This window comes from Octodon degus, unplaced genomic scaffold (assembly GCF_000260255.1).
Source record: "Octodon degus isolate 3935 unplaced genomic scaffold, OctDeg1.0 scaffold00203, whole genome shotgun sequence".
Classification (NCBI taxonomy): Eukaryota; Metazoa; Chordata; class Mammalia; order Rodentia; family Octodontidae; genus Octodon; species Octodon degus.
This window is the reverse complement of record NW_004524779.1, coordinates 329,694-341,049: the sequence shown is the minus strand read 5'-3', so window position 1 is coordinate 341,049 and position 11,356 is coordinate 329,694. Positions and strand designations below refer to the sequence as shown.

Here is an 11,356-nt window from a genome sequence, read left to right as displayed (position 1 = left end):
GGAAACATTCAGCCACCCACCTACACGGAAGACCACAGGTTCTGTGGTCTGAATGTTTCTGTCTCCCATGGGTAAAACCTAATCTCTGAATTCTGATAATCTTGGGCCTTCTTGTCTACACAAGGGGAAAAGTCAATTCTGTTGTTTATAAGTTGCTCCTTGGCATGTATTTTGTTACAGCATCCTGAGTAGAATAAGACAAGTTACGAAAGCATGGCCACAGAATGAGTAGTGGCTGTGGGCTCTGGGGTAGCTTGGGGCTGGGGCATGACAGGCATTTGGCCAGTGCTGATCTACTGGAAAGGCGCTGTTGATGTGGAATCCAGCCATTTGCTGAAATGTCATATTCAGAGCTGTTTTCCATCTATTATCTAGGATTTTCTACTTTCTACTAATTCTTATTGCCATGTTATTGCACTAACCATATTTGCTAATATTAAAGAATAGTAGTAACTGCAGAGAGATTTCTGCTTCTGATTTTAATGAGAATGTGTCTAATGGTTTATGGTATAGTATTATGTTTGCTACTTTCCTGGGTTGCATTTGATCGTGTTAAAAAATTTTCTATTCATAGTTTAAAATTTTTTAACGAGTGTGGGATGTGTGTTTTCTGATAAAGATTTAGCAGCTGCAAAATGCCATGTGTTTGGAGGAGAAGGAATCCAGGGCTCTATGTGGGGTGGCCTGAGCCTGGTGGCCTTAGCTGGGAGAAGGGGACACGGCTCTGCTCTCTGTCACCTCAGAGGCCATGAGCAGTCACCCCCACTGAACCTCAGTTACCTCATCTGTGAAAGGGCATAACAGTAGCCTTCCCTGGCTAATTTTGGGAGGATGAAGATATACATGAGGCACAGACAGACCAGCTCTACGCTGCCCTGGTGGTCTCTGCCCTTTGAGTTTACACCCTTATGCCATCTTCTCCTGTGTGCTGCTAGGATTGACCTGTGTGACCAGGAAATGGGATGGAGTGTCACCTAAAGGCTAGATCCTTTCCCCATGTCAGGGCTTCTTGCTTGGTAACAGTCCTTCTTGGATCATGACCGTGGTGTGAGCAGACCAGTGGGAGGGCCACGTGGGAGGAAACCGAGGCCACAGCTGTGTTTAAGGCTTTAGAAAGGATCCTCTACCCCATCAGGACCCTCAGAAGACAGCGGCCCTGGTGACACCTTGGCTGCAGCCTCAGTGACCTGTCACCTAACAAAGTCCTTCCTCCATTCATGACCCTCAGAAACTGACACCACATTTGAGTGTTTTAAGCTGCTAAATTTACTGGTATTTTGCTGTGTAACAATGGATCACTAATCCAAGTACCTCGCATAAGGTAAGGAGGGCTTGATCAAGGTTATTGGTATTAATATTAATGAGGAGTTAATATTAAGAATATTAACAGAATGAATCACTAAAAAATCACTGTGAAAACCAAGGTAAAAGTTTGCCAAAACCTTCCAGTCTTCAAAAGATCTTGCTATTTAGGCTTTAAGTTTTTTCTTGTCTCTTTTCTTTCATTACCTCTTTTTTTTTTTTTTTTTAAACAAACATTTACTTTAAAGATAGTATGGCAATAAATGATGTGACATTAGAAGCAGTACACATTTAGAAGACCAAAATGACAGGTATTTCAAGCATGGTTTTAGTATTACACATTGCTATCCTCAGTGTAGTGGCTTAGAAGGCTTTAAGTTTTAACATGTCAGGATTTCTATTCCATCCATATGGGCCCAATTACACAAAAAAGTCACACGGAAGTGAAAGTTTTGCAAATTAGCTCATATTTTGGGAGCAGTGGTTTTGCTGAGGAGCCCCTTTATTGGTTTTCTCCCTTGCAGATTGAGGAGGCGGAGTGGATCTGCCCTTCCATTGTGACAGCAACTGGAGTGGTGTGGTACAGTTGATTTTCCTCCTACCCAGAGCTGAGAGCCAGTGCAGCAGGGTGGGGACCCACTTTGTCCCCATATCAACAGCCAAGAGAAGCAGTGAGGGCCTTAGGGACCGCAGTTCTACCTCTGGTCACCACCACCTAACGTTTATGTTTGTCTCACAGCATCACGTCAAAGCCTGGGTCCTCTGTCTCCTGATTGGCAGTTGTACCTGTTCATGCACTTACACCTCCAAAATGCACCATGGCAAATTCAAATGCAGGACTTGCGTGGGTCAGCCGTCCTCATCGAGTCTGCCTCGTGCAGGCAGCTTCCAGCTGTTCTCCGGGGTCTCTCTCCTCTCTCCACCTCTTATCTCTACTGAACACGCACCTGGCCAAGTTCTCATGATTCACCTGTGAAGCCATGCTGGCTCCTGTCCCTCTGCTCCGGCTCCTGCTGCTCCTCTCTCAGGTGGCTCTGTCACTGTTATGTTAGCAGCTTTATAGATGCCTTGTGTGGCTGCAGCTCCAATGGAAAAGCAGGAATGATGTGAAAGAAGGATGGACCGTGAAAGGGAGAAGACCACTCCACTCATGTGGTTCAGGCTCCAGGGGACCCCATAACACTCAATTCTAATGACATCATCTGAGCAGCTTCCAGGGGACACTGAGCTCTGGCATCTCATCCCTACCTGTTGTACAAGAGTGCTCCCCTCATTTCAAGCAATTAAACCTGATTCCTCTACCATTCACATTCACTCACCATTCATTTGTTCATTCAAATAACACTTCCTGGGCCCCTGCCCCACGCAGGCCCTTTGGATGGCTTCTGCTGAACAGGACAAATGCAAACATAAGTAACAGGTGTACTCCTCAGAAATAATCTATTTTGGAAAGGTGGGTGGATAGTTGGGGAGACCAAAGGACCTCAGGTAATGAGGTTTCTTTTTTTTCTGCCTTTATTTTGTTCCTTCAAAAGCAATCCAACATGTGCCGGCCCTGCCTCCGGGTGTGCTGAGCTGACAATGGAGTCCGGGCATGGTGGCACGCGCCTGTAATCCCAGCACTTGGGAGGCAGAAAGCAGGAGGATCACTACTAATGTGGGCTATGTAGTGAGACCCTGAAAAAGAGAGAGAGAGAGAGAGAGAGAGAGAAAACAAAGCAATCCAACAAACTCAGCGGGGACACTGACTGCCACAGCAAGGACCCAAAGGAACAAGGAGTAGATCTAGAAGTTGAAGTATAGGGCAGTGTACAACCTGTATAACTGTTCATGAGCTCCAGAGGAGCAGAAATAAAGAGGTAAGAGGGAAGTCAAGGAGCCAATGCTTGAGGTCAAAAGACTATTGCCAGTCTACAGTCAGAAAACCAGCCCAAGAAAAGCCTATAACAGGAACAGGACAGAGAATGGCTCATGATGTGGGGAGCAGGCAGATATTCAGGTGGGACTGTTGGAGGCTATCTTTTTTTTTGAAATTTTTAATGGTAGAAACAAAAAACACCTAAAACCAAAGCTTCTGGAAGAAACACTTGTTCTTGCCTATCTTGTATCTCTCCTCAAACTTGACCTTCACCTCCTTCCAGGGCTTGCACTTGAGGGCTGGACCTCTGAAGATGTCTTTGTTGACCACCGTCTTGCCTAGGGGGATGTCCACAGAGTACCTTGTGGGCATTAGGTAGTTGTAGTTACAAACCTTCACAAAGGACTTGATCTTTGAGCTCTTGGCGATTTTCTTCTTACCCATGGCGGCTGTCACTTTGCAAGGATAGCGGTCAATCCCAGCCACCAGGGCATGGCTGTAGAGGTGGTTGGAGGTGCCGTCATCAATGTTGTTCACGATGACAGCTTTGCATCTGGAATAGCATCCAGCAAGGACCAGCACCACTTTCCCTGGTTTCAGGAACTTGCCCATTGCAGCAGCACCAAGCCAGAGTTACAGTGGAAAGCAAAGGAGCGCACTTCCGCTAACCTTTCACCTTGCTGGCCTGGAGGCTGTCTTTTGGGGGGCAACTTCCTGGAGAAACTAATGAGTGAGAAATAGTTTGCCTGGTGCAGGGGTCTTTCCTTTCCCTTTCCCTTTTCCCCTTGTCTTGTCTGTCTGTCTGTCTGTCTGTCTGTCTGTCTTTCTGTCTGTCTTTCTGGTCTCACTACATAGTTCAGGCTGGCTTTGAACTCACTATGGAGCCCAGGCTGGCCTCAAACTCACGACAATCTTCTTACCTCAGCCTCTTGAATGCTGGGTTGACAAGCTTGTGCCACCACATCTGACTCCTCTTTTCTTTTTACCTGTACATCTATAGGGCAACAGAGCACAGACCCAGAGCCAATGGAGGGAGTCACAGGGCGGACTGCTCACCCGCAAAGGGCTGTTGGGGGCTGCAGAGCTCCACCGTGGAAATACTCAGAGTCAGCCTCGGTGGCTCCTGGCAGTGGTGTCAGAAGTGGAGCAGGGAGGTTTTTCTGGTGACCCCAACTCTTAGGGACTCCCAGCTCTCTGGTGGTGTCTGATTCTGTGTCCTGAAGAGATGGCAGTCTACAGGGGTAGAGCTGGGCCTGGTCCGGCAGCTACTTACAGTGTAAGTGTGGTTCTTCCTACTGTAGCTGTTTGCTTATATCCCTGTCAAGGACACAAGCCCATTAAATGCCTTTGTGTGGATTAGAAATAGGCTTTCCCACACCCATGTGGTCATAACTCCTTTTAACTGGTGAAAAGAGGAGCTCTGGATTACAGTTTCTACTTGTGCCCTCTTGTGTAGTGTGCTACTGTACTTGTGACCCTGTCCCCTATTCCCCTGCCCTCTCCTAGCTGCATCTAGCAGACTATGAGCTCAGGACTCATATAGACTCAGGACTCATTACAGAGATGAACTGGACCAATTAATGAGAATGAGTAGGAGGCTCAAGGAATTGTTTGGCCTCAGAAACCAGCCATGGCAGAGACAGGGCCCCCATAAAACCAGTGTTTAATGTTTAGCACTAATGTCTGGGCTCTTCTGGGCCCACCTTAGAGCTGTAGCACACAGGGAAGGCTGAAGATGGAAGCAGATGTTCTAGGACAAGCCCCCAGACACATTCTCCCCTCACCAGTCCATTAGAGCCACTGACTTCTTTCCTTGCACTTAAATACTTGAGCATTACATAATTTTTGATTTATGTATATGCTTAATATGTGTCCTCAACATCTGTCCATAATTTCATCTCTAGTCTTGGATTCCAAGCTCTTAGAAAGTGCATGTGACACATTACCTGAAGAGCATTGCTCACAGAAAGCCCTGGCCCCAGGCCACCTGGTGTTCTGAGGAGCATGAGGAAGATCCACTTCCAATTTCTCACCTGCCAGGTGCCCCAGGGGACCATCATCTTGTCCCTTGGGTTCTTCTACTCCCCACCTGTTATTCTACTCCATCATGCTGTCTACAGCCCACTGGCTGCCACTGCCTGGGTGGCCCACCTCCATGGCTCACGGCCAGCTCGTTCTTGGAAATACTCCATCCTTTCTCCAGCCCCCAAGTACCAATCTGCCCAGCTCTGCAGGGTCCCCTCACATTCTTGTCCTCTGATTCCTCCTGCAGGTATGATCTTGTATCTTTGCTCTTCCCTGACACTTCAACTTTTTATGGATCATGTGACATTTTACTTTGTATCATAGCTCTCTGAGCATCCCATGAACCTCCGGGACTCCATGGTGACAGAGGCTGTGTGTCACCCATCTCTGTGGAGGTCACTCTGGGGCTGGGGCCTCAGGTACAGCTCTGTGGCCTGGCTGAGGCCATCCCAGCTCAGGTCTGCGCTCCAAGGCAATGAGGTCCATGGTGGCTCTGGTCTTCAGCTTGCTCAGTGTACTCTGGATGAATGGAGGTTAGACAGAGGGCAGCCCCTGCTAAGAGAGGGAGCATTTGGGGACTTGCTATTTATAGAAGCCTTCAATTCTTGGATTGCCAAGAAACTGGAAATGCTAGCCAGTCGGTCCCTTGCAGCAGATTTTTCTCTTCCCGTGAATGGGAATGGCACTGAGTGACTCAGAAAGTAGTTGGCACAAAGATGTGTGCTCTGTTCTGCAGAGCTGGCACTGACTTCTGCAGACCCGCTTCTTTTGCATGAAGCCAGGGTGTGGACACACATCTGTGCCCTGGGGCTGGCCTGCACACTGAAGTTCGGGTCCCTTTGTGGTGAGCTGGAGACTAACAAGTATAGTATGGCCCCTCGTCAAGGAGCTGCCTAGACAGCATCATGGCCTTAAACTCATACCTATTTTTGGCAATAACTATTAAGCACTTGCAAGGCATGGGTACACTGGCAAACTTTCTAAAATAGGCCCTCCGTTGTCCCCCCAGATGCTGGGCGGTGACTCAGCACTCTGTACAGTAGCTGTGATTCACAGTGTGTGGGCACCGAGGGCCTGTGGGTGACTCTTGGCAGCTGTTCAGCTCTCCCTCCTCGTGCCAGAGGGTCACAGCCAGGGAGAGGAGGTGCCCACACTCCACACCCTCAGGCTTCCAGAATGCCGCTGTCACTGCCCCTGCAGCTGGCTTCCCTAACCAGTGGCTGTGGCCAACCATCAAAGCCAAGGGCATTTGGTGGTACAACTTCAGAGCTGGGATGTTGGTAGGAAGGGAGACATACTGGGACTCTGAAGGCCCAGGGTGGGCACTGATGCTGGCCTATGGGCTGGGAAAGTGAGGAGAAGCACAGGGACACTCAGGGTGGGGTACTGGGTGCCTCAGCTAGTAGAGGCCCAGCCACAAGTCTCAGGCTTCAGGCCCTGCGGGGCTGCTGACTCACTGTGGGCTCTTAATCCCCAGTGGCAGGCAGGCCCAGTCCCAGGAAGCCTACGGAGCTTAATGGTGTTTATGAGGCTACAGAAGTGGGCCTGCAGGCTGGCATGAAGCCCTGGCCAGCCATGGGTAGGACAGAGGGATGGGGCAGGGTGGAAGAGAGAAGGGGAGCAGAAGTGAGAGATGGAGAGATAGAGACCGAGTGGGGATCGTCAGGCAATCTGGCACCCTGAGGTTTGGCAGATCGTAGCCCTGGTGCAGGAAGCAATGGGCTACACATCTTTCCAGTTTCCATAGCTGGGCCAAAGACTTCTACTTTTCAGAAGAATGCACCAGGCTTGCTTGGAGATGTCCAAACCGCACTGAGTACACAGAAACTCCAGATCTCTCCTTTTCTATCTCTTCCACACACCCTCACTTCCCACTTAATTCTCTCTTTTGTTTCATTATACAAATATGAGATGGGAATGAAAATGCCCCCTTTCTACCTGCCTCTCCGAAGGCTGAATGAATAGAGACCCAGAAAGTGGCTGTACATTCCAAGGTGCTGGGTAAAACATCAAATCTTGGCACAAGATGTGTGCCATGGAGGTGACATTACCTGAAATATTTTCAGAAGTGTTTCTATAGCCCGTGCATCTCATTGCTCTGGGGCATCCTTGCATGGTAGCAGGGAATGTCAGTGCCTCAGGGGAGAGGTATATATCTGCTATTGCCGAGTTTCACTATCAAAATTAGATTTCCTTGAATCCCCGAAGTGACAATAGGACGCAAAAGCCAAGTGCTAAGGAGACAGAATTTCCTAAAGGCCCAGAGGATCCATCATAGTTTTATATATGAAATTACTACAAGGCAGGAGGAGGCATTAGGACACCCATCCTTTTTATTTCTAATGCTCATGGGAAAAAGGGAGACTGAGGTGGGGGTTAGGCACTCAGGTATCTCGGGTCCAGTGGATAAGTAGGGAGAGCACTTTGTTCTATTGCAGAGACTTTGGGGTGTCTCTGGCTACAACCCTGGAGACACGGTGCAGCTGAGCTCACTGAAAGTCCAGGTGGGGGCTGGGGACTTGGGAGGAATAACTGCCTGGTGAGGTCTGCTTGGATGTTGAGCCTGACATGAGCCTCATGGCCCCGGAGGGAATTCTGGAGGGTCCAGGTCAGCACAGGGACAAGTGAGCCTGACCTGGCTGCAGGAAACATAGGCAGACCACCCATCCACGCCAGGGGCCCCATGTGAGCCCCCAGACCTGTAGTTCTTCCCCCCAGCTGCACAGTGGACTACAGGACATGCGCCTCCCTTGCTCAGGCCCCACATGGAAAGTTTACATTTAATTGGCCTGGTGTTGGTGTATTTTTAAAAAGCTTCCCTGACTTATGAAATAGGGAAGTGATTAGCTTCCTTCAGGGACAGAAAGCCCCTCTACCCTAGGAGGAGAGCAAGGTACCCAGGATGCACTGGGTTCAGAGGCACTGATGCCAAGTTTGCTCAGGTGCAGGGTTGAGCCTGGGGCCTCGGTTGCTTCATCTGGCCCTGGCCCTGCCCAACTCTCCACTGCAAGTAGACTTTTTCCTGCCCCTAGTTTGCAGAGGTAAGCCAGGCAGTGAATTCTGTGCTCTGGAAGGCACCCAAGGGTTGCAGACAGGTGTCACAGGGCCAAGACACCATTGGGGAATGGGTATGGGAACAGAGTAGGCAGACAATTAGAAAATGAACAGACCAGATTGTTACCTTAAGTGCTTTGCTGGTTTCCGGCATGAGGATGGCATGGCATGACTGCTGGCTGCCAAATACAGCTGAATCACTTCTAACCCTCGCCCTAAACCCAGGCCTCTCTGGTGAGCTCGCGGGGTGGGGGGGGGGGGGGGGGGGGGGGGGGAGTAAGGGGGTGGACGCCATCCAGCGTTGTGCGGCAAGGCGTGTGAGTTGCCTAACCAATCTAAGCGCATGTTCTTTCATTGTCCTCAAGAATGAGTGTGTGTGCTTGCCTCCAAATAGTGTGTGGGCGACACTCGAGGGACGGGTGGTGCTCATCATTCATCTCACCCAGAAACCGGGGCTTGGTGGTGGTGAATCAGAGCCAGCACCAGGGAAGGCAGCTTGCCGGGAGCATTCGGAACTGATTAGCTAGTGTGAGCTGAGGGCTCCAGTGAATGGTCCAGGGCTGTTTGAAAGCTCAGGGGTTTCCATGTTGGAACAAATGCTTCCTTTGTGAATAGTAAGTGACTTGTTTTCTTCTGCCGTGATTTCCCTTCCCTTCTTCCTCTGTCCTGGCCTCAACCTTGGTGCTGAGTCCTCAAGCAGAAAACCTGACATGGCCCTGAGTGGGCACCCTGAACCCCGGCAGAGCTACGACAGAGGTGGCCTTCTGTGTTTTAACTCAATGTCTTTCTTACTAGGACAGAAATAAGCCCTAGACTTCTGGTTCTGTTTCTGTCCTCTCCTTTGTTGTAGCTTATGTGATGGTGAGGGGTTGAGAATCGGTAGCTGAAGAGCAGGCAAGCAGAAGCATGCTCCCAGGTTTGTTCACCGATTGACTTCCAAAGCTGCACAAGGCCCGGTGTGCAGCCTCTGGTCCTCGGTCACAAACCTAATAATCGGAGGCCTGATTTCCCTTGCGTCTCCGGGACTGGCTGGATCTGCTGGTAGGGGGACCGGCCTGCTCTGGGAGCTCTGAGGCATCTAACACAGGGCTGTATTGAGGTTCGGATGAACTAGGCCACTTACGGTAGAGGAGCCCTTTTTCTTTCTGTCATGATTTCTGCTGAGAGAAGCAGCAGCCATGACCCATAAAACTCAAGAGCTTTCCCCTCCGAACCCATTTGCTGGCATCTATTAATCTCTTACGATAGCCAGCGGCAAACCCATCTGTAAGCCACCTGATCTTGATTTAATTAACGTGTGAAGTAAAAGAACATCAGGCAGGTAAAAATCTGTAATTAGCAATAATCTCTCAAGATTGTCTTGTTGAGACCCCCGTCTTCCCTTTCCAGGCAGTGGGAGGGGCGAGAAGGAGCCAAAGGCAAATCCAGTTTAATTCCTTCTTGAGTAATTGCTCCGGAAAGCCCTCTAAAAAGTGCTGGCTGTTAAATTCAGCAATTTGAACTTGCATTTAGGAGAATCATCAAATTGCAAATGCTTTGATCTTTTTTTATGCTTCTGTACATAAAGAAAACCAAGCACACCCAATTTCTATGCCATGAAGTTGTATTAGAAACCCCTGGCACGTGGCCATGGTAACAGGCTTGGGAGGGGCTGGCTTTTTTGGAAAAGGAAATAACCGAATGCCATGGAGCGGTCTCAGAAGAGGGGTTGGGAGGGCAGAGCCCTGGTCCCTGTTCTCCAGGGGCTCAAGCCATGACAATGGGCAGGACATATCCCTTTGGCTTCTAGTCTGTAAAACAAGGGGGCTGTGCCAGATGATTACCAGTTGCTCAAATCCTGCCTCCCCCATCCCCAAGCCCTGGCATCTTTTGAATATAGGGAATACTTCCCCGCCCCAACACACACACCTCCGGATGAGGCATTTGATAATGCAGGGACAAAGATAACCAGGTAGTGAAACTTGCTCTTCAGCTTCACTGTCAAGAGGAGCGGCAGGATGGGGAGGCTCCTTTGAGCAGCAATACTCCATGGGCAGGTGTAGAAGCTCCAGCCACAGAGGACAGCAAAGTTAACCTGCCCCTGGGGGTTTGCGGGGCATCTGTGGCCTCAGCCTTAATCAACACCTATGCTCTCTGACAGCACTGGAAAACCACAAGGTTTAGGCAATCGCCCAGACTAAACTAGGGCCCTGCCTTGTGTGCTCTGTGAGTTCCGCTTCTTTGTGGGGGGGAGGGGAACGCAGGGCCATCTGTTCCCTCATTTCTTCACCACTCATTCAGCAGATGTTAGTGCCTAGGTAAGCAGGCCCAGGGAGGTGGCAGCAGTGGGATGAGGCAGCCAGTTGTTCTCCGAGCTCCTGCGATTGTTTCACCACACTCTGGGGTTCTGTATTAGATCTATAACAAGAGGGGCATTCACAAGGAGGCTTATGAGCCTGTATGGCCATGGGTATTTAACTAAACAAAATTAATCTACCTCTTTCTGGAGAGGTTTGTTCATCAAGGCCCAGCCCAATGCCACCTCTTCCAGGATGCCCCTCCTGATGTCCCCAGGCAAATGTGATACCTGTCTTCTGGTCATCCATAGCATTTGGTTGGTCCCACTCAATTGGTTATTTATGCCCAAACTTGCATTATGTTTTGTTCTAGCTGTGTCCTTTTCTCCTTTAAATTGGTGATTCCTAGAGAGCAAGGACTGCTGAGGTACAGGAGAGGTGGGCCCTTGGGAGGGGGCCCGTGTGCTGGTTTTAAGACTATATCTGACTGTGAGTCATGCATGTGAAGATGGTGCTCGGACCCATCCAGGTCTCCTCCAGGAGGAAGGGGCTTCCAGTTCTGCCACTCTTCTCCATGGCTTTGAGTTCTTGTACTTCTGGATGTACTTCATGAGTATGCTGATCCGAAACAGGCTTGCTGTCCTCCTTTGGTCTCAGTCGTCTCCTGGTTTCAGTGCAGGCAAGGATCAGCTTAGCATTTTTTTTTATTTTTTATTTTTTTTCAAAGTTTTATTGATAAACAGATAGCAATGAGACAGTTTCAAATCTAATCGTGAGTACAGTTTCAACAAATAATACACTGCATATATTCTTCTCAGTGGTTAATTGCTGTACAAGAAGT

At 49.4% G+C, this 11,356-nt stretch overlaps 2 long non-coding RNA genes and 1 pseudogene across 2 annotated transcripts in view; 2 read left to right on the top strand and 1 right to left on the bottom strand.

The window, feature by feature from the left end:
• The first annotated feature begins 1,048 nt into the window (after window positions 1-1,048).
• On the top strand, window positions 1,049-2,608 carry LOC111813590. Its single transcript, XR_002818802.1, has 2 exons — window positions 1,049-1,321; window positions 2,042-2,608. It is a non-coding gene; the product is annotated as an uncharacterized LOC111813590 (long non-coding RNA).
• Window positions 2,609-3,008: 400 nt separating this feature from the next.
• The window catches only part of LOC111813592, a 36,194-nt gene continuing 27,846 nt past the window's right edge, over window positions 3,009-11,356 (top strand). Inside the window, exon 1 of the long non-coding RNA XR_002818803.1 lies at window positions 3,009-3,161. This is a non-coding gene — a long non-coding RNA (uncharacterized LOC111813592). The remainder of the gene's footprint in view (window positions 3,162-11,356) is intronic.
• On the bottom strand, window positions 3,323-3,978 carry LOC101560296 (annotated as a pseudogene).